Source organism: Malania oleifera, chromosome 4 (assembly GCF_029873635.1).
Source record: "Malania oleifera isolate guangnan ecotype guangnan chromosome 4, ASM2987363v1, whole genome shotgun sequence".
NCBI lineage: Eukaryota > Viridiplantae > Streptophyta > Magnoliopsida > Santalales > Ximeniaceae > Malania > Malania oleifera.
The window spans coordinates 45,624,456-45,648,922 of record NC_080420.1 but is presented as its reverse complement, the minus strand read 5'-3'; the positions used below and the strand labels follow the sequence as shown (position 1 = coordinate 45,648,922).

The window sequence follows — 24,467 nt, the reverse complement described above, 5'->3', positions numbered from 1 at the left end:
TGGATCTTCGATTGGAATGTGATCCGGCCCAATCTGCATCTGTATATCCCTGAATACGAGTGTGACCCTAATCTTGATATAAGAGACCGCTCCCTAGTGCACCTTTTAGATATCTCAAAATGCGAATTACTGCATCCCATTGACTTGTTCTCGGGGAATCGAGAAACTGACTCACAACACTTGTTGGGAAAGATAGATCTGGTCGAGTGACTATGAGATAATTCAACTTTCCAAAAAGTCTTAAAGTACCACCGACCTGGGTTAGGGAACAAATCACTCATATCTGGCATTAACTTACTATCGGGACCCATGGGTGTATCAACAAGTTTGGATCCCAACAAGCCCGTCTCATCTAAAGATCAAAAACATACTTCCTCTGTGACAAGACAATTCCCGTACAAGATATCGACACTTCTATACCCAAGAGGTACTTCAATGGTCCCAAGTCTTCGGTCTAAAACTTACTCCGTAGAAAAAGCTTTAGATCCTCGATGCCAAGATCATCACCACCAGTGATCACAATGTCATCCACATATACAATAAGCAAAATACTGCCCAATAGAGTATGACGATAAAATACAGAGTGATCTACTACACACCGAGCTAAACTCAAGTACTACAGCACTAAAACGGCCAAACCATGCTCTTGGAGATTGTTTTAATCCATACAATGACTTCTTGAGCCAACATACTAAGTTTGACTCCCCCTGAGCAACAAACCCAAGGGTTTGCTCCATATATACCTCCTCATGAAGATCACCATGTAGGAAAGCATTCTTCACATCTAACTGATGTAGAGGCCAATGACAAGTAATGGCTAAAGAAATGAACAAATGTACTGAGGCAAGTTTAGCAACCACAGAGAACGTGTTCGAATAATCCAAACCATACACCCAAGTATTCCCTTAGCAACAAGGGCCTTCAGACGAGCCACAAAACCATCAGGATTGACTTTCACATTGTACACCCAGCGACAACCAAACACACACTTATCACGAGGAAGTGGTACCAAATCCCAAGTATCATTATCATTAATGCATGCATCTCTTCAACCATTGTCGTCCTCCACCCAGAAAGGGATAGGGCTTCAGAAATAGATCTTGGAAGAGCAACAAAAGACAGAGTACTAACAAAGCAGTAATAAAAGGGAAACAAGAAATCATAACAACAAAATTAGAGATCAGATAATGGGTACAAGTGCGTTTACCTTTTCAAAGAGCTATTGGAGGATCAACATCATGAGAACTAAGATCATCCGATGAAGGAACTAGAGGCACAGTAGTAGAAGCTAGAGGAGGCACTTCCCCCTTGGGTCGTCATGTGTATACCTGCAAATTGGGATGATTCAAACGACGAAAAGAAGCACTCAAACTGGATGAAAATCTAGGAGGATTAGGCACAAATACTAGGTCTGGATTTGGAAGGCAGGGAAAAGAATGGGACTTATCAAGATCAACAGAACTCAAAGAATCAAAGTAGTATGGTGTAGACTCAAAAAAGGTGACATCAGCAAGGACAAAGATTCAATGTAAAGTAGGACAATAACATCGATATCCCTTTTGAGTAAAGGAATAGCCCAAAAAAATACATTTGAAAGCTCAACAATCCAACTTATCCATTCCTGGAGATGGCTGATGGACAAAGGACACACAACCAAACATATGAGGAGGAAGAGAGAACAAAGAAGCCTTAGGAAAGATAACTAAATATGAGATTTTACCACCAATGACAAAGGATGGCATTTTATTAATGAGGGAGTAAACAGTGAGCATGGCATCACTCCAAAAGACTTTGGGGACATTCATTTGATACAATAGGGTACGAGTGACTTCAAGAACATATTTGTTTTTCCGCTCTGCAACTCCATTTTATTGTGGAGTGTGGGCACAAGAGGACTGATGGATCATACCAGAGTTAGTCATATAAGTACTGAATTGGGTACTAAAGTAGTCAGCATTATCACTATGAAGTATCTTGACTAACATATCAAATTAAGTCTTTATTTGGGAACAAAAAGCACAAAAGATATCAAACAACTCGAAACGATCTTTCATTAAATATAACCAAGTCATCCTAGAGTAGTCATCAACAAATGTAACAAAGTATTGAAACCCAACTTTGATGTCACACGACTAGGACCCGAAATATTAGAATGGACAAGCATAAAAGGACTAACCACCCATTTGTCAACCTGGGGAGCAAAGGGAACACAATGATGCTTGCCCAATTGACAGGACTCGCACTCAAGATTAGACACAAAACTCAATGAAGGAACTAGCTGTTTCAACTTGTCCAAGGACGGATGACCAAGATGACAATGTATTTGAAGTGGTGTAGCAGCAACTATGCAAGAAATGGCTAGAGAAGGCAACTCAAAGTAGTAAGTCCATGAGCCTCACATCTTGTGCCAATTGTTCAAGATCCTGAATAACCACAAAATCAGGAAGCAACGTGACAGAACAATTTAGTGACTTTGTAAGCTTACTAACTGACATAAAATTGAAAGGAGATTTAGGAATATATAAAGTAGAAAAAAGAGAGATAGAAGGAGTAGGATTTCCTATTGCTCTCCCCCTAACAGCAATAGTGGACCCATCAACAAGAGTAACTTGAGGGAGATTTTTAGAATATTGGAGATCAGAAAAGAGGTTGGTTACAACTGTTATATGGTCATGGGCAGAAAAATTGATAATATGAGGACTAGTAGGAAGGATACTAGATGAAATGTAGATTGTAAGACTACCTTTATGAGCAAAAGAAGCAATGTGATAAGATGCATGTTGCGACAATTGATATAATAGAAACCTTGAATACTCCTCCTCACAGTAAGCGGTTCACTCAAACAAGTGACTAACGAAGGAATCATACTTTTGGGATTTGCAAACGCCATCCCAACATTCACAAACTCAGACCAATGATCATAAGAAATTCACACGCAGCCCCAAGAAGGCAACACTCAGCACTGGAACAATTGGAGAAGTGAACCATTGAAACTACCATGAACAAATCACCAACAACCTCAGATGTATGAGCACTGCCATTGCCCCAAGGTCATCAATGACCGTTACTAACACTGAACAACAACTAAAGAATTACCATGAGTGCATTGTCACAACAAAGATTGGATCTTGGAGCAAAAAACACATGCCCAACAGCTTGATATTTTGGTATATGGAAGGAATTAGAATAGGGAATCAAAAAACACAGCAAATCCCACTGTTTCACATCCAATAAGCTCAATAATAATTCATAAACAGCTTCACAAAGCATCAATCATTCCTTGGGTGCTGCACTACCACGCACGAGGTGAACAACTCACCGACGGAGATAGCACTGCCACAGCCTCACAACTGAACATATGAATGCTGCCACAGCTCCAAAAAACTCACAAAGAAGCCTTCACAAGCCTTGAACAGACACTAACCATGGTTTTAAATAACGGAAAATTGGGAGGTCGAAACAATTACAAACATATTGCCCCCCCAGGGGGGGGGGGGGTTCATGGCCGTTACAGACCATTAAGTCTGTTACGCTGCGTTACGGACCATCACGGCAGCCGCCACTTCGATTCAACTTTTCTCCTTCAAATCCACCCAACTTTCTCACAATTCCCTGCTTTCCTCCTCTCCCAACCACTCATCCTTGGCAGATCTACCATTCCAAAGACTGAAATCAAGAAATCCTAGCTTTGATTTGTTGTTGGAAGCTGAAGAATAAGGACATTTTGTTTGCAGTCGGCCAGCACTCCGCCTCCTCCATTTCTCTAATTTCTTCAAGTTTGAAGGTTATCTGCCCCCTTCAAGCAGTTGAACTGTCAAAGGATTAGATTCCCCCCCCCCTACTCAAGCAGTCGAAGGCTTGAAGCTTTGTCCTAACCTGTTCAGCAGTCACAGGCCAGCCTTGCAGCATCTCCGCAAGTCATGGCTTGCAGCATCTCCACGAGTCACGGCCAGCCCTGCAGCAGCTCCGCCAGCCCCATCTCCCTACTGATCTTCGAGAGTTCAAGTCTTGGAGTGGACTCTTCGAGACTCCTCCTCCAGTGCACCCTCTGTCTCTCTCTTGACTCTTCATTCTTCAGGTTCCTTTTTGTTTTTTTTTTTCCCCTCAATTTCCTGGTTGTTTACTTAAATCTTAAACTAGTATATAATTTATATATTATATTGTTTATATGTTATATCAAGTTTAGATTTATTTATATATTATATATCGCTTTACTAATTTATATCATATTATTTATATATTATATTAGGTTTAACTTTATTTATATATTATTATATGAGATCTACCTAAAATCATAAATTCCTAATTGCTAAGATTTGAGAAATAAATTTAATGGTCTGAAAATAAATATATTGTATATAAATAATTAATAGTTTTTTATTTTATGACTCTTATTTTATTAATAGATGAAATATCTAATATTTTAAATTTTTAATTATTTAAAAATTTAAAATAAATACTACTAATTATTTTTAACCAAAGATTATATTTTATTTTTGTGTAATAAATATTTAAATAATTAGTACTTACTAATTCTATTATATCTAATTTTCATTTTTTTGTAAGGACTATAAATATCTTTTCTATACGTTTTGTGTAGAGATCATCAAATCAAGTCTTTCAAGATGCCACATGAAAAAGAAAATGAGAACTTACCTAGTGAGGACATTGGATGGCATTTTGGTACTCCAGTGGACGGTAACAAACATAGTATTATGTTTAAGTTGTGTGAAAAGATAATTAAAGGAGGCATTACACGCTTGAAACAACACTTGGCACATAAAAAAGGTCAAGTGATTGGATACTTGAATGTAGCCACACAAATAAGAGAACAAATGATGAAACATCTACAATAATATACTGAGAAGAAAATAGATGAACAAAAAAGGCAAGAAGCGGAAGCTCAAATTAAAGGAGATATTGAGAATTTGAGCAATGAAGAAGACTTGGAAGAAGAAAGAATGAGATTTGCTCGACAAGAAAGCATACGGTCACAGCAACAATGGGAGGAGAGACAGAGATTTCGATCAAGAACAACCGGAGGGGGTAATATTTATGAAGAGGGAGGTGACTCTGGCAGTGGTGGTGCCCATGGTTTCAGTGGAACTCGATCTTATAGCGTTCGAGAAGTTGGAGGTAGTGGACAATAATGGATCAATCCTAATGCCCCTAAAGCTAAACTAAGGGTAATGGATCCTATTTCAGGAAGAAGCAAGAGTGCGAAACAATCAAAAATAAACTCTAAGGTATTGAAAGGTTTAAGAAGTAAATTAAAAAAATCAATTGGAAAATTCCTAACTTATAATTGGATTCCGGCAAATGTAGCTAACTCTGCATTTATGTAGCTTATTCTTGATGTTGCTGCAGAGGTTGGAAAGAGGGTGAAAGTTCCATCACCCTCTAAGGTATCTCAAATTTATTTGGAGCAAGAGTATCGGGAAATGAAATATTATATATTTTATTTTGCTAGCATTTGGAAGGGGAGAGCTATAACCATTATGTGTGATAATTGGTCAGGATCAACTACAAAACACATCATAAACTTTTTAGTTTACTGCAATAGAGGCACCGTGTTTCATAAGTTAGTTGATGTCTCTGATGTGCCAAGCCGAACAGTTGAATGTTACTTCGGATAATTTTCTAAGCTTGATTGTATATATAAATAGTATTATGGACTTGTATATTTTTAATTAAGTAGTAGTAATAATTAAATCTATAATTTCATTTCAAATTAATGGATGAGGTGGTTGAAGAAATTGGAGAGGAGAATATTGTCCAAGTAGTGACTGATAATGAAGCTACAATGAAGGCAAAAGGGAAATTATAAATGCAGAAGAGGCCCAATCTCTACTGGACAACACGTGCAGCTCATTGCACAGCCTTATTCTTGAAGATATTGGTAAGAAAAGTAACGTTAAGAAGGTCTTAAAAGATGCAAGAGCAATAACCTCTTTTATTTACAACCACACAAGGATAGTGAATTTCATGAAGAAATTCACAAATAATAAAGAGTTGTTTCGCCCTGCTATCACTCAATCTGCCACCAACTTTATTGCCTTGGAGACTATTGTTAGGCATAAACAAGCATTAAGGGAAATGTTCACATCTGATGCTTGTAAAACCCAAAGTTTGAGATGGCAAAATCAAGCCTAGCGTATGATGCAAAAAAAATTATCTTAGGGAAAGAATTTTGGCAAAAGACCTCCAATATAATTAAAGTATAGGAACCCTTAGTGAAAATTCTTATATTAGTTGATGGTGATGAAAAACCAACCATGGGTTTCATATAGATAGGGCGAAGTTGGCCATTCAAAAAGATTGCTGGTTCTACAAAGACTATTCGAAAATTATTGACAACCAGTGGAGTTCCCAATTGCACCAAAATTTGCATGCTACTGGTAAGTGTAAATAAAATACAATTTCTTATTATTTTATCTTTTAAATTATGCATAGTTGCATTAAAACACTATTATTGATTAACATGTTTGTAAATTTAATTTTAAGATATTTTTTTAACTCCCAATTTCTTTATCGTGCCCCACACTCTCTTGAAGTTGCTCGAGAAGTCATTGATGGGGTTAAAAAGTGATAACCAAGTTTGTACCCGATATAGATACTCAAATTCGAGCTATTAATCAATTATTGGTTCTATTGAATTGAATAATGAAATCGTTTCTTTGTGTATTCCTATACGAAATTTTTTAAGATGTGGCTCCGGATATTCTTTTATCATTTCGTCCAACAAGAAGAGTTCCCCTAATTCTATGAATTTTTCTAGAATACTCATTTCTAGAATATCATTCAAAAAAATTTCAGATTGTCTAGTATTCGACCCAATGCTTTATTTATGTCCTAGTTGCACCTGATTCGACATTAGAAGCATATAACCGAATACTTATGTCTGTAAATACTGCATATTTGATTCCATCCATAAATTTTCTTCCTTATGAATTCAAGTCTCAATAAGAATGCTAGTTCTTACAGTTCATATGTTATGATATGAATATACCACACTAATTCGTTTTGTATGGATGATGAGATTCCATTGATACAGAGTCAATTCCAATAGACTTATTGGATTGAAGGGTCCGATTGGCGTGCATCTAGTAGGAATTGAACCTACGAATTCGCCAATTATGAGTTGGGCGCTTCAACCATTCAGCCATGGATGCTTAGCAGGGATCCTCGTACATGGTGAATAACCAAATTCCAATTGAAATGAAATCTTTAGGATATATCAAATGCAATTTAGGAGGAATCAATGAAAGGAGATCAATTCAAATCCTGGATTTTCAAATTGAGAGAGATCAAGAATTCTCACTATTTCTTAGATTCATGGACCCAATTCAATTCAGTGGGATCTTTCATTCACATTTTTTTTCCACCAATAACGTTTTATAAAACTCTTTGACCCCCAAATTTAGAGTATCCTACTTTCACGCAATTCACAAGGTTCAACAAGCAATTGATATTTCACGATCATGGGTGTAGTACCCTTTGTAGTAGCGGTCCTTATATATCGTATTAACAATCAAAATATGGTCGAAAGAAAAAATCTCTATTTGATAGGGCTTCTTCCTATACCTATGAATTCCATTGGACCCAAAAATGATACATTGGAAGAATCTTTTGTGTTTTCCAATATCAATAGGTTGATTGTTTCGCTCCTGTATCTTCCAAAGGAAAAAAGATCTCTGAGAGTTGTTTCCTGGATTCGAAAAAGAGTACTTGGGTTCTCCCAATAACTAAAAAGTGTATCATGCTTGAATCTAACTGGGGTTCGCGGTGGTGCAGGAACTAGATCGGAAAAAAAAAAGGATTCTAGTTGTAAGATATCTAATGAAACCATCGCTAAAATATTCACTTGTAGCATACCATATCTCAATGGATTGACGTAATTTTTCTACCGCGTGTACATTCCCATAATGATGATGTTTTTCCAAAATCCAATTTTGTTTTTCAGCATCTTGGACTAGCCATCCTTTAGAGGGTATTGTTAAAAGATCATCAATTCTTAATGAAATGGATGTAGCAGTAACTTGTTGGAAACCCAGAGTTTTTACTTGATTTTGAAGTGATCTATTAATTGACTAATAAGTCGTTTCATTTCAGTTCCATCTAACACTTTATTGTGAAAGACCAAATTGGACCGTTCTGCCATAAGTACCTCCACATTCTTCTAAGTAGAATTCAACAAATGGGATTGAGTTAGTGATTGGAAAATTTTCTTTTTCTCAATCTTGATTCACATAGAAATTCAGGAACTATGATCCTAGTTGAACCAAAAACACACGAATCCCCACCAGTATCATAGAATTCTATGATTATGTATCATATGAGCAAGCTTGACAAACCCCTTGTATAGCCTCTTCGATTTCTTGATAAAGAGAAACATGACCAACCATGGTTCGAATATATATACAAAGAATTTCTTTTTTGAAACTTTTTACTATTAGATAGTCTCCATAAATCTCATGATAGGTACCCAAAGATTCATAATGAACTTCAATGGGAGCTTCTCTTGAGGCAATAACGTGTTGATCTAGTCGCCACCGAAGCCACAAAGAACTATCTAAATTGATTATTTTCTGCTGATAAGTTCCGATTGCATCATAGGAATTACAAAAAAGGGGTTCTTTTGTACACCTATAGTTATTATCGTAAATTCTTTCATTTTGATAGTTTCTGCAATTAGATGGATTATACCTGTTTGCATAAATACCTCGCCGATTCCCACTTGTTAATACATAGAGTCTGATAAGCATGTCTTGGCTTAGTACGAAAATGGGATCAACAATAGCTAGAGACAATAGATTCATAGGAGAAAATGTAAGTAAACGAACCTCTGCTTGGACCTCCAAAGATAAAGGCACATGAACAGCCATTTGATCCCCATCAAAATCTGCAGTGAATCCCTTACAAACTAAAGAATGTAAACAAATAGCACGTTCATCCACTAAAATGGGTTGGAATGCATGTATGCCTAATCTATGCAGAGTAGGTACTCTATTCAGCAATACCCAACACCCCTGCATAACTTCCTGAAGTATTTCCCATACAATCGGTTCTCTATATAATGAATGGGGAGTCCGCTTTGAAATCATCCGCCCTGCACCCACCCCTCGAGTATATGTTTCAATAGGAATCACACAAAGGTAGATTGATACAATAGAAACCTCTGGTAAAATGCCCGCCCATAACCCAGCAGATAAAGTACATTACATAGTCTGTTTTAGGGATTCGCGACTTACCCATTCAGTAACTTTGGGACTAGGCGTTCCCAAAATCAATAATAATATATATTTTATCACAATAATAATATATATATTCAATATCTATCTAGACAGAACAAAAGAGCCACTATAAAATCTTTAATCAAAATTAATGGATTGCTGAAAATAATTTATGATGTTTGAAATTTGTTTTTTAACCTTTAGTTTACTAAATTCTAACACAAATTATCTATACAGCAAAAATCCTAATCTAATAAAAAATTAAAATCAATCCATGATCAGTTTTATAAAAGTGTAAGAAATCACTTTAATAGAAGTGTAAGACATCACAAAGTATCTTGGCTTTTTTTTATTTAATAATATAATATTAAATAAATTTGTATATATATACAAAACAAATATTTACTTTACAAAAAGGTCTTGAATGTTGTACTAAAATTGTAATCCGTAAAGATTCTATATGATTTCGAGAAAGCCGCTATGGTGAAATCGGTAGACACGCTGATATTAACAGCTACTCTAGGAGGAATGCTTTTATGCAGTGCTAACAATTTAATAACTATCTTTGTAACTCCAGAATGTTTCAATTTATGCTTCTAACTATTATCTGGCTATACCAAGAAAGATGTACAGTCTAATGATGCTACTATGAAATATTGACTCATGGGTGGGGCAAGCTCTTCTATTCTAGTTCATGCTTTCTCTTGGCTATATGGTTCATCTGGGGAAGAGATCGAGCCTCAAGAAATAGTGAATGGTCTTATCAATACCCAAATGGATAACTTCCCAAGATTTTCAATTGCACTTATATTCATCACTGTAGGAATTGGGTTTGAGCTTTCCTTTCTCATCAATGGACTCCTGACGTATAATATACGAAGGAGTGCGGTTCGTTTATTTTAAAGTTATGCAATACTTTCTAGAATATATATTAATATACCAAATTAATTAATTATACTTCACAATCATCATTTTTTAGTTGTTGGTATATCGCGGCATAGGCAGGAGACATTGGCAGTGAAACAAATAAATCCTGGTAAATATAGCTAAATAAAGGATGAATGGATCTATTTTGTCATTTTTATATTCAAATTTTACTTTTGAAAAATATGCTATACTGACATAAAACTCTCTTTAATTATTCATGTAGTCGAATGGTGGATTCATTATGGCATGTGTGCTCCTGAGCTCCAAAGAATAGCAATTAGAGTTCTTGGCCAGATCACATCAACTTCGAACTGTGAGTGTAATTGGAGCACATTTAGCCTCATTCATACGAAAACAAGAAATAGACTAAAGTAGATGAGACTACAAAAACTTGCTTTCGTACATTACAACATGAGGTTAAAGTTAAGACATACATTGAGAAGAAGCCAATAGGAAATAGAAGATTGTTTCAACCCTATCAATTTGGACTATATTTTCGAAGAAGATGATCCTTTTAGTCCATGGTTAGAGGAGAGAGAGGCGCCATTACTCAATGGTCAGGACAACTCAAATTGGATAGATGATAAAGTTGGTGGTACTGCAGAAGGAGGTGATCAACCACCAATAAACTTGTATGATCCAAGTTCAAGCCCTAAACATACACAAAGTGATGACAATATTTGGCTTGAGCCCACCAAGTGATGATGATGGTGGTAATGGTGGTGAGAGTGATGGCGGTGGTGGTAGTAGTAGTGTAGAATATGATTATGGGTATAACACAGGGACATCATTTGTAGGGGATGCATATCCTCCTAGTCGTAATGGACTACATGATATACATGAAAATTATGACTTGGGTATTCCTCCAGAGTACAAATCTACACAACCCAGGAGGAAAAGTGCTACTAGTGGTGGCCCTAGTGGGAGTCATGGTGCACAAACTAGAAGAAGTCATTGACACCGAGATCATGATTCTGCTGAAGATTCATATAGCGTGGTCCATAGTTTTGACGACTTTGGTGTAGATAATTCCTCATCATAATCATATGGATCTCATCCACCATATCCACCACCTCAACACTAAGATCCATATTATGCATCTCATCATTATCCAAGTGGGACGAGATCTGGTGAGTCTTCTTCTACACACTACCCAGAGCCAGCCCCAATCCCAACTTATGGATATTATTCAGGATATGATCAAGGAAAAGATTATGCATCTCCTATATTAGTTGGATTTTCACTACCGGTAGATTTTCAAGAGCAACAACGAAATAATGTAAACAAGGGTATATTCAACTATGTATTTCCACAAGGGTGGGGAGATAATTCCCAATCCCAATCTCAAGATAGAGATGTAGATTATGAAGACCCTCCACATCATTCTTTTTGGTGGCGACATGTGCTATGTTATAAATTTGTAATAATGTATTCATGTATTCAACTATTGATACCAATAATTTTTCAAATTCATGTATGTGTATATTGAGTATTGACACATTTTTAGTGTTATTGGATTTCATGCTTATTTTTCAATTTTGGAATGGTTGTGCATGCGTGAAAAAAATTCACGATTGTTACGCCCGCTTCCCGTTACATAACACTCGTGTCTCCCGCATCCTACAACATCCACGACCGCGATTTAAAACCATGACATTAACGGAATGTCGAGTGTACATAGTTAGAAAAGGTGAATTTTTAAGCAAAAAACTCACCTAACAGCCTGACAACGTAGTCTAGAGAAGGGATCAAAGCATGGCAGAGGAAAAAAAAAAGAAAAAAGAAAAGAGGTGGCAGGAAATTCACTCATGCGCCGACGTGTGGGGTCGGCTCTGTCGGCATTTGGATGGTGAATGGGGGCACATGGGAGGCCCTTCAGTGATGGGGTTCTGTGGGGTGAGTTTTCGAGGGGTTTGTTTATGGGTGTATGGTTGGTTTTGTGAAATAATATGGGATCGAGGTGAATCTAGGAAGGACAGCCACAGGAACGGTGTTTTCTGGCGAAAGCTGAGGAGACTAGGGTCTAGTTTGGATCAGGCTCTGATACCATGTTGAGTAATTGGGTAAAATGGGACCTAAACTCAATGATAGGTCTCTCCCTCTATTTATAATGTATGTAAGTACAATTGTAATGACCATAATATCCTTACTAACTCACACTTATTACTAACAAAACTCTAACACATAATAATAATGCTAAAAGACTAAATAACCATTAATATTTCCCAAAAAACAAGGTTGATAAACAAAAATGCCCTTGCTCCGCACTTAAGTGGTAGTGAAATCACTCACAAGAAAGACATGCTGAGCAATAAATAGACAAATCGATATCCCAATACAGCAGAGGATCTCATGCAAAACAATCTAGTAGGGACTACTTCCAGTTATAAATTTTAAATACCAAAATGACCCGTACTAGTCGACTTACAATTTCAACAAAATAAATGTCAATGAAAATTTTCTACGCACTGACACATGAAAATACTTAAAATTATTTCAACCATAGGCTAACTAATATACTATCCCCCCCCCCCCCAACTACATTTTTTTAATAGCAAAAGAAATATATTAAGATATAGAAGAGAGAGAATTACAATCAAGCAGAGGACAAAAGATCCTCATAGCAGGGAATAAAAAAAAAAAAAAAAAAGCGGAAATAAGAAAGCCCCAAACCCCCCCCCCCCCCCAAAGAAAACATTTTTCAATTTATAAAGATTGAAAATGCTTTGTGGCCCTCCAACTGCCTAAATAACAGACAGCTTGACACCAAATACCTGATGAATTCAGGCAAGTAAATTCCATCTTCAACCATTCAATTTGTTGACTTAGTGGAATATATACACATTCATAAGAAAACTCTCCAATAGGTCTAGTCTCACCTGCTTTACTCAATTTGCACACACAAGTATGGGTGACAGTAGCTTTTGGATTCATATAAATCCTAATTTTACTCTGAAATTTGATATGCACTTTTAAAAATATAAATTTGTGTGATTCATTGCAAGTGAGAATTCCGAACAGGGCCCTTTGGCTAGGTATCTGTTTGATGTGTAAAGCTTTTAACAAGATATGTGATCACCTCTCTCTTCATTGACAAATAGCTAGGCAGCTTTGGAGTTTCTGTTTAATTTTTCTTTTGACATCACTAACATTTGGGTTTGTCTGGAAAATGTGTGAGACTATACAACTGAAGTATTGACAACATAAAAAGCAAAGGACGTTATTGTAGCAATGTGTTTCATTGTTGTTCATTTAGTGTTGTGGAAGCATAGGAATGATCAGTGATGGACTGTTTAGTGATCAGGTCAAATCAAAATGTTTGCTTTAGGACAAAGTTGGGCTTCAGATTTTGGTACTTCTAGGAGCATCTCTTTGAATGACTAGCAGAGAGACTGCAGTACTGTGCCTATGTAATTTTTTTCTTTTCCTTTGGAGGACTTCTTCTTCTCATCCATATTCTCTTCCTATTTCTTAACAAACTTTTCTCCTTCAAAACAAAAAACTAAAACATCTCTACTGGGCGATTTAGTCATTCCACCCAATGTTCGGGAAGGCAAAGCAGTAAGGTGAGGCATTTTAACCCTTAGGAGGCGCTTGTGAGGCAAGGTATAAGCCTTAGGCATTGAAATTTGAAACTAGGCATTTGGAAATATTACTTTTTAGATAATGTTTTGTAAATAAATTACATTAGTTTTTAAAAATAAAGAAGTTAAGAAAATTATAAATATAACTGAAAATCAAATATAATTTGTAAGCTATGTCGGTCATTCTAATACTAATGAATTCATTAAGTCATGCCAAGAGATGGTTATAATTTTATGAAGTTATTTTGATCTAAGATGCAACTCTCAATTAGTTCAGAAAGATTGAGGTTCAAGAGTGTTAGATTACCACTTTACCTAAAAGCTTAAGCTATTAGGTTGTGGGCCAACAATATATATCAAGCTTTAATATCTCCCACACGTGCAGCCCGACAGCACATGAAGAGATAAACAAATGAGAAATAACACCCATTACAGGGAATATAATAATTTTCAAACATCACAAAATAAATTTGAGCAACAAGACTAGAACCCAAGACCTCCTGATAACTAGCTCCAATACCATATTAGATTACCACCTTATCTAAAAGCTTAAGCTGTTAGATTGTGGGCCAACAACGAAAATTGAGCTTTAATACTCCCCCACAGATTCAGCCTGATAGCATGTGGACTGATAAACACACGACAAGTAACACCCATTACAGGGAATACAAAAAATTTTTAAACCCATCTTGTTCTGCCCCTATTGTACCCTTTTGAATAGCTGTTTATACATTATTCTTATCCAAAAGGAAGCACAAAACTCAGGTTTTTTTAACGTGCTGCTTGTGCTTTCATAGAAACCCTTCCAAACGCTTACAATGAGATGTCTTTGATGAATATTTAATGCAATCCAGTTTTTGTAGTATGCTTCAAGTTATTCATTACGAAATTCACTTAAATTCATTATTCCAAAGTGGGCATAAATTTTTTATAATCCACAGGTTTTGGAAATGAAGATTGGCCTTGGATAGGAGACACCACAACAGTGGGTCAGTCGTGATTTTTTGGTTCACAAGTGAGCATCTACATTTTACAAGGCAAGAAGACAACCAAAGAAATCTAAGCTAATCAGGCTCTTCGAGAATGATACTATGCCTTAGAAATTGTGCAAAAATATTTTCTAAGGGCTATTAGCAAGTCAAGCTCTTTTGTGACCAGTTGGTCAAGGGTTTGAGTCCAAGGAAACAGCCTCTCTACATAAAAGTAGGGGTAAGGCTGCGTACACTGTAACGACCCTCTCCTTACTCTCGCAAAGCAGGGAGCCTATGGCCCAAGGGTGCCCTTTTTAGCAAGTCAAGCTCTTCAACAATGATTATACGTTGAAAACTGTGCAATAATCATTCAAAATAGCTTTTTTCTATAAGCAGTACAAAATTTTAAGATTATTTTTATTGTACCAGACTTTCCTATCTAAAAAATCACAATAACAGTTTCAACATGAACATTTGTACTTCAAGCACAAACATAATGCCACAGTTAAAAATTATTTTCAAATCAATTCTACAACTTTGTTCACAGAGTGGAAAATTTTAGCTGTAAGTTTGCATCCACACCCCACACCACATTACCCTATTGGTCGCATGACTACACAGCTTTGTAGACAGACCAAAACAAGCCAGTAGACCAATGAGTGAAAATAACCCAAAACAAGCATTGACTTTTGAACCTCTTTGAAAAACACTCCATTAGCCACATCCAATCCCCTGCTTCTCCACAAAGTGGAGCAACAAGAATAAGACTAAGAACAAGAATGCAAAGGGTATACTGAGACAATATTAAACCAAGAGGAGGCTAATCTGAAGATCATTGGCACTCTGCCTTGCTATGTTTTCTGTGTCATAAATGGTTTTATTAAAGGTGTTACCGTGTTGGTCATAATTTAGAACGTTAAGAAATCACAATAGCCATAGCTAGAAGGCGATATATAAAAATCCAGGTAAATTATTCTCACTAGCCAAAAGGCATGTGGTTTATAAATCCAAAGTGTATAGTCAATAAGCCTCATGACCTCATCCACAGTTACTATTAAACCAAAAAGATACCAAGGAGATGTACGTCTCACTGCATCAAGCAGTTCAAATTACAATGGTAAGTTACTATAAGGTAGTCAATAGGCTTTGGATTTGGGTTTGTGTGGATTTGGTAGAAACTCAATACAATTTCACATAATGTTTTGTCCAAACCCACACAAATCCAAATCTAAGCAATGAAATCCAAGCTCCCAAACACAGGCTAAGAGAATATAGAAACAAATCTTGCAAAGGAATTATATACGTATCACCGCAGACTACCATAATACCTGTTCATATAATGTTCAAAGATGCAAAATAAGAAAGGAAACCAAGGATTCTATGAAGCTGCATGATCTCCTCCATAGGTGCAAGGCACAAAGGAGACCTGGAGCCTGGGCACAAAGGCATGAGAGGAAGGCATGCGCCTCACTAAGGTAAGGCTAATTGTCTGTAAAATACCATATATAATGGATACTTTATGGTAAACGCATTATTCGAGTTTTAAAATATCAAAATACTTTATACTAGAACACAAAAATGAATATTAACACAAATTTTCAATAATATGCAATGTTCATGCCATAAGTAACACAAAATAGAAGCAGAAATATGCAACAGAAAATAAAAAGGCTAATAAAATAAAAATAAAAAAAAAACAGCAAAAGCAGCACCAGTGCAGCTCTAACTGAAATGCCAGAAATTCCAGATAGCGGATGCAGAAATGCCAAGAAAAAGAAATGCTTCCAGGGAAAAAAACAGCTCAGTTTCCAAATAAAGCAGCAAAAAAGAGCAGTTCAGAAGTAGAAGAAGAAGAAGAAGGCTGAGCAGCAGGAGAGCAGAAATTTCAGGATAAGGAAGGAGCAGTTCATCGCCTCAGTGCGCCTTGCACCTAGGCACGCCTTTAACTACTATGATCTCCTCTAATAGAGGAATCCTGGTTTATGTTTCACATTGTTGGACGTTCAAGTTATTTTTAATAATTGAATATCTAATGCATCAATTTTGTTGGCAACTTATCCTAAAATGCATAACTACTTGATAAACACTTCCATGTTTCAGCTAGATATGCATGTGCGCGAATAATCACATTGTGGATGTGCAAAATTGCACAACCATGCACGAATGTTTTTGCAGGCAAGTAGACAAACCAATAAAGGGCATCATTAATATGTTAAGCACACCTTCCTTTTCCATTCTTTGAGCATATCTTCAAGGCCTGCCCGTTGAGCACCAAGAGTCTCCAATTGTCTCTGCATAGATGAAGATGAAACCATGGAAAGATTAATTTTAGAGGCTCTTGCTAATACTGCAAGACTAAACTAAATAAGCATGATTCACCATGACTTGTATTAACTCCACTTTCCTGCTTTGAAATAAATTTTTCTTATTTACTTTTCTCAAAAACTGTACAGCATTTTCTGTAATTTGTCAACATGCTCACCCCAACTATTTTATTTATTTATTTTCAATTTTTTTACTGTATCTGAACCATCAAACAACTTTGTAGGGCTAAAAAATCTAGATATTATTTGTGTTTAATACTTTTGTTTTACTAGGCTACTAGTACATTTTTCAACACACACAAATATCTTGCAAGCCTGTTATGAAGCAAAGCTGCTCAAAATATTTTTTATTGCACATGATTGCACTTGTTCAACTTGTTGATGCCTATTACTGGTGCCTTTTAATACTTCCACGAGATGCAAGTGCGTTCATCAGAACAACAATATTTTGTCAGTCATTCCACAAGTCTCTCATTTTTACCAAACTAGGTAATCACCTAATTATAAACATGGATTATGCACAACTCAAGCATTCTAGCATCAATATGCAAAAAAAAATAAAAAATAAAAAAATCTAAAAATATGCAAACTGGAAAATGAGAACAACAAAACAAACCACAAAACTAAAAGAAAAGAAAAACTTCATGTATATATACAACTCGATAGTTCCAACATCAAAATGCAAAATTAAAGAATATGAGAGACTATATACACACCAGTCTTAAATTTCCTTAAAATTGTCACAAATTTCCACTTTCCACTACCCTCAAATTTATTATTTAAAAAAAAAAAAACCCAGTTTCCATCTCATGAAAAAAGTTCGTTTGAAATTTCCCCACATCCATCAAAATCTTTAATCCTCAATAAAATTTGTTGAAAATTATAGAACAATACTTCCTTGAAATTGAAATTGAGATTCAAAACCCTCCACCTACTAAAACTCAATATAGACTCATTTTTGTAAAATTCTAACAAAAATTTAGAGTGTACAGCACAAAATTTTGAAAAAAAAAAACGAAAACTTTCATTAAATAAAACTCTTGATTTAGAAAGAGTTTTAAAGGTGTGATGTTTGAACAGCTAATTTTTGACAAATATACAATTATATCAGACAACATAAGCTGCTTCTCTAATTTGTTGACTATCTTACAGGTGTTCGAAAAAGTGTCCAGGCTGAAAATTAATTTCTCTAAGAGCTGTCTGGTGGATCTGGGTTTTAATGTGGATCCTTTTGCTAGCCTAGCTGGTTGGTGCTGTTTTGACTTGGCCTACTACTTATTTAGGTGTCCCCCCAAGGTGGTAATCCCAATGCGGACTCTTCCCAGGACACTGTTTTTGAGAGAGTGGCTAGGAGACTGGACAGGTGGAAAGGAGCTTTCTTCACTTTAGGTGTTTGTACTACCCTTATCACACTTGTCTATCTTCCATCCCTTTGCATTACCTTTCTCTTTTTAGAATCTCTGTGAGATTGGCATGGAGGCTTGAGAAATTAATGACGTATTTCTTGTGGTAAACATGATCTTGTAGGTTGGTAGACTATTTGTAGGCCTAAAAGGAAGGGAGGCACTTACCTTTAGAACTTAAGTCTCTTTGGCATAAGGTAATTTGCAGTAAATTTGGAATGCTACAAAATGGACGGGATGCTAAAGTGGGAATTAACACTACTTATTCAAGTCCTTGGAAATTTGTATCTCAGATTTATGATTATTTCCTTCCTAAAGTCTATTATGCAGTGAGCAATGGGAAAAGTATTTTCTTTTGGGAGAATCATTGGGGAGAGGAGATCCCTTTGGCTAGTACTTTCCTTCGTCTTTTTCGTTTATCGAATCTTCATGACACCCCAATTTCTGCTTTTCTTCTTTTGCAAGAAGATGAGCATTCTTAGAACTTCCATTTTGGGGGAAATCTAAATGAGAGAGATTAATGAAATGGTTCTTTTGACTGGGTTGCTCGATTCTTTTCTTGTTCATTTAGGGAGTGATAATAGGGTTTGGAGTTTAGATCCTTCTGGGGAATTCTCTTGTAGATCTTTTCTCGCCTACTTGACTTGTTACTCTACTAGGATCCTTTTGCTTTGTACACTTTGATTTGGAAAGCTAAAGCTCCCTCAAAAATAAAAGCTTTTTATTTGGACTGCAATATTTGAAAGAATTAATACCAAAAATTTGCTTCAGAAGAGAAGACCTAATAAGGCCCTGTCCCCTGAGTCCTTTTTATGAGTGAAGAGACTTGTGCACATCTGTTTCTTCGTTGCCCTTTCATGTTGGCTATTTTGAATAAGTTATTTGGTATATTTGGTGAAAATTGGGTCTGTACACTTCGAAGGCTTTTCATACCATTACATTCAGTGGTTTTGGCAAAGGAAAGGATAGGAAATCTCTATGGCATTGCACTGTTATGGCTATTACTTTGGTGTGTTTAGTTGAAAGGAATGCTAGAATATTCAAAGGTGTGTTATATCTAACAATTTTCTTTGGAGTTGAGTGGTATATCTTGCATCGCTGTGGACATCGGAAAATGGAATGGTTTTTCCCATCATGTTTCTCTGGAAGACTTGCAGCGGGATTGGTTGGCCCTGTTACATTGAGTTTGGCTCTCTGTTTAGGTTGCATTCTTTGTAACTAGTTTCTATTGATGTAAAGGGAGGATTTCTTGTTCCCCTGTCTTCTTTTCTTTTTTACTTTCCTTTCCCTTCCTAATGTTCTCATGTACATTCTTCTCTATCTAAGTAGAAATCTTTGTTTATTGAACAATAAATAAATAAAGCCCTTGTAATTTTTGGATTTTTCAGTTCGCTGATTTTTTTTTGGATAGAAAAAAAAGAAGATATTCCATTTAAGGAGAAGAATTTCTTTGATCAGCTTCGTTAAAGGTGAAAGAATGTACCAAAAGGAGCATAAAAAATCCTCCTTTAACGAAAAGAAGAAAAGTTACAATCAAAATAACAGGGTCAGCCAGTCTCTTTGTAAATCCGGAAAACACACCCCTTCACAACAACCAGCCACAACAAACCAACGTGAAGTCAAAAAATGAATCCCATCCCAGAGCATAGAACAAGTTATCTCTTCCTTACAAATATAGGAGCATTCTGTACCAATCAAAAATCCTGCAAAACAAAAAGAAGAAAAAGAAAATATCCACACCTCCATAAAGCCAGGGCATCAGCACTTCTCCAAATTTATAAAAGATATTGCCAACAAATCCTTCAATAATTTTGGGCAAACCCATTTTTCTTTATAAAAAAAATGACAAACAAACAAACAAACAACTTATTCCAAACTCTCCCACGAAAAAGCGCACAAACAGATGGGATGCAGATCCTGAAGTGTCAAAACACACAGTACAAACATCCATAGATACTGCCTTCGGAGGGCTACTAGTACTACTCTGCAACAGGTGTTAATTCCATTAACAACCACCAATCAAATAAAAGACTTAATATTAGAGAAGACTTTGGCCTTCCAAATACTACAATGAAGAGGAAAAGGCGTGTTTTCACAAATTATATGCCCAAAACAAAACCAAAAACAAAGCAAAAACAAAAAAAAATAAAATAAACAAATAAATAAAAGGGATTCATGAGAGACCCTGATGAATATAGAACCCACGAGCAAAAATCCTTCCTATTGGAAAGACAACTGCCCACCACTAAACACAACACAGAAAGCTCCTTCACCAACTTATCATTAAGAGACCTACAAAATATGGAAATTCCAATTTAAATTATCCCCATTAGAAATCAGAAAAGAAGAGAACTCCATTATGCAGCAAGGAGAGACGAGGATAAGAAATAAGGAGAATCACCCAACCATATGTCTTCCCAAAACAAATGCAAGATTCATTACCCACAACGAATTTGGCATAAGGAATAGAAAGAATGGTAATGATTTTTTTTTTTTTTATATCAAAAGAAGAAATTTCATAAACAGGTGAAGAATTTACAAGGAGGAGAATAAGACATCTCCCCATAAAAATCTGGAACAAACCAGAAGAAAAAAACTAAAAAACAACAAAGAAAAGGAAAAATTAAGCCAACAGATTCCTCCAATCTCGCTGAATATCTGGAAAGCTTATTCCCCTAAAACCCAAAACTAACAAACCAAAAAGAGGCCATATAGTGAATCTTTTCCAAACCAGAAGCCAAGCAAGCTTCTTCCCGAAAAAGACACATGCCTTACACTCCAGCCATAACCCCCACAATACTGCAAAGATACCAATTACCACTTGTCCATAATGCAGCCCCTATCCTTCCTCCTCCTGAAACCTACAAATTCCTCACCAATACAGGACAAACCCAACTTTCACCCAAAACACCAAATAACTTGTTCCTGCCACATGACCTGACTGGAAGGCTAATGATCAAGCCACGTAGTTTCAAACTGAAATGGAATAGGGCCTCACTTAAACTTATTGGACTCTAACAACATAGGAAAATGATCAGACATCAGCCTAGGCAAAGAAACTATATAAGGATTGGGAATTTATCTTCCCACTAACTACAAAACAAGTAACTACCAAACCTATTAGCAACCGCTCCCCCCCTCCCCCTTCACCAAGAGAATAAAGCATTATCCATAGGAAAATACCTCAAACCACACTCTCTAATAAAACTATCAAAGTACTTCATAATACAAATAAAAATGAAACTGTTTTTATTCATTTAACATTCAGCTCATATTGAATTATAACTTCACTGTCTACTTATTAATTTGTGCACAAGTATATTTTAAATCTTAACCAGTTATTTTATTTTGTTATTTTTATATTATTAAATATCAATAATACCTGTACCAATTTTACAATTCGTTTATTAGATAATAGGGTGTTTATATCACATTAACAAAATTGCACAGTAATAATATAATAAGTGTCAATATGTGTGTGTAAGCGCGTGTATAGATTATTATCGTTTTTTTTTTTTTTCATAACAAAAGAAGATATCATTAATAAAAGAGAATTTACAAGAGGGAGAAAGAGAAATCTCCCAAGACAAACTGAGACTCTCCAAGACTAAACAAAAACATAAAAAATGCCCAAGAAAAAAATCATCCAGTCACATGTTCCTCCAATCTCCTTGCAGCTCCTGAAAGTTTGCCTCTTTAAAAAAATCCACGCCTAACACACCACAAAGAGGCCAAATATTTTATTTTTCCCAAACCAACATCCAATTTAATTTTTTCCCCAGAAAATATCCAGGTATTACATTCCATCCATACACCCCATGGTACTGAGAATAAGCTACACTTCCAAAAAGTTGTCTTGTCCTTTCTTCTACCAAAACCTGAGAAGGATATTTCTAAAAGGTCTTCCACCAAGGAACGACAAACCCAGCTTTCTCACAAAACGCCAAAAAGCATATTCCAAATACTCTAAGCAAATTCACATTGCAAAAGAAGTTGAGAAGCTGTCTCAAAGTTCTTGTAACAAAGTACACATACATCGGGCGAGACAGACTTCATAGGTCTCCTAATTTGCAACAAGTTATTGGTATTTATCTAATTAAGCACAATCAACCAAGAAAAAGTCTTTATTTTAGGGGGAACCTTAGCCTTCCAAGTAGAGGAGTAAAGCAAGAAAGAAGAGTTGGAACAAATAAAAAATTCAAAAAAAAAAAAAGATTTGCAAGAAAACACACCTGACTAGTCCAAAGACCAAGAACAAACGTCCCTCCCCAAAGACAGATTACTCCCACTCAATAAAGATAACAAAGATGACAATTACACCGTCTCAATATCATTTACAGGTCTCCTTAAATGAAGATTCCAAGACACCAAACGACAACTCAATTTGCCAACAAAGAAAAAAAAATGGCTTCATTTTGGTAAGAACTAAAATGAATAGATGAGGGAAAGAAGTAGAAAATGGTGCATTTCCCAGCCAAGGGCCTTTCCAAAAACGACTATGAGAACCCCTTCCCACCTCAAGTTTAGTGTGAGGGATGAAAGAAAGATAAATCTGAGAAATGGATCTCCATGGACTCCCCAAAGAGCATCTTAAACTAGCATTGACATCCCACCTGACCTCATCCAACCCAATCTTACTTCTTATTATTCTATGCCAAAGGGGCAATTCTTCTAGAGGGAAACTCCATAGCCAATTAGCTAGAAGAGCCATGTTTTTAGACACCGACTTGCCAAGACCCATATGGACTTTGTTATAAATTGGCATCTAACATTTCAATTGACTAGGGAAATCTTCCACTCAATAAATCTCCCTTTCTACTCAATAAATCCCACCCATTCCCTTTCCACTCAATACAACTCAATGTATTCAGTTGTTTTAAAGGCTCTGGTGAGAAACTCTACATGCTCAATAGCTTCACCTCCCCCTTCCAGCCCAAAACCTAGGCCTTCTGCCTTTTTCTTCAAGAACAAAGGCCCAGAATTCCCTACTATCCCCACTCTTAACCCAGGGCCCATCCTACTCACTGATCCTCCAAAGGAGTTTGGAATCTCTTCCCCTAACACTCCTCTGTAACTCATAAATAGCAACACATTCTGAGAAGGAAGGGACAAACTCAGATGCCTCTCCAACTCCAAAGAGTCCAGCCCACAGTCAGGAGGTTCAGAACTGCTTCACATCCCCCAACTTGCAGCAAATCAATCCAAACCTAGCCTTGATCCCAGTGAATGAAGAACACTCTTGGACTTAAACTCAAAAGACTCAGAACCACCAAATTTTGAGGATTTCAGAAGCACAAACAGTGAGATTGATGCGTTTATGGACCATATGTCTAATGGGTTCTCCGGAAGGTTAATATGGTGAAAAGGCCATTGGAGACTTAGAGTCTCTTTTGATGGTTTTGAGGACAAAGCTATGAGCTTATTTGAGGATACTGAGAAGAAAGAGAGGAAAGCAGACAAAAACCTTAGGAGGAATGTTTATAGCAGGAAAAAAAAAAGTAAAGAAAGAAAGAAAAGAGTAGGGGTTTGGCATGACGGGAGTTTTCTGTTAACTATGATAGAAATGGGAGTTTTCCAGATCCTGAAGTAGCTGGCTGCAGCAGGGTACATTTGTTGGAAAAAAACCCATTAACTGGAATCTCAGGGCCCTTGATGATAAAGCCAAAAGGTCTGTTGTGAAATGTTCTTTGAAAGACTGGAAAGGAGACGTGAGATGTCTGCAGGAAACTAAGTTGGATTCTATTGACAGGAATTTCATTACCAGTGTCTGAGGACAAAATAGCAGCAGCTGGATTCACCTAAGGGTGGATGGCAGTACTCTAGGAAGGTTGACAGGTCCTGGTCATCTAGAAGGGAAATATTGTTGAATTGATTGAGCAGACAAGCGGAGTCTTTATGGTGTCATCTCTCTTCGCTTGATGACAATTTCTCCTGATTCTTTATGGACCTGTACATTGTTGAACCTGTTGGGTGATTTTTTTCGGTGCCCAAAACCAAGCAATTCTTGTCTTGCAGACACTAAGGA

At 36.4% G+C, this 24,467-nt stretch overlaps 1 pseudogene; it reads right to left on the bottom strand.

Annotated features, from left to right (window-relative positions):
• Positions 1 to 24,467, bottom strand: part of LOC131154282 (vacuolar-sorting protein BRO1-like) — a 39,241-nt pseudogene that overhangs the window by 10,760 nt on the left and 4,014 nt on the right.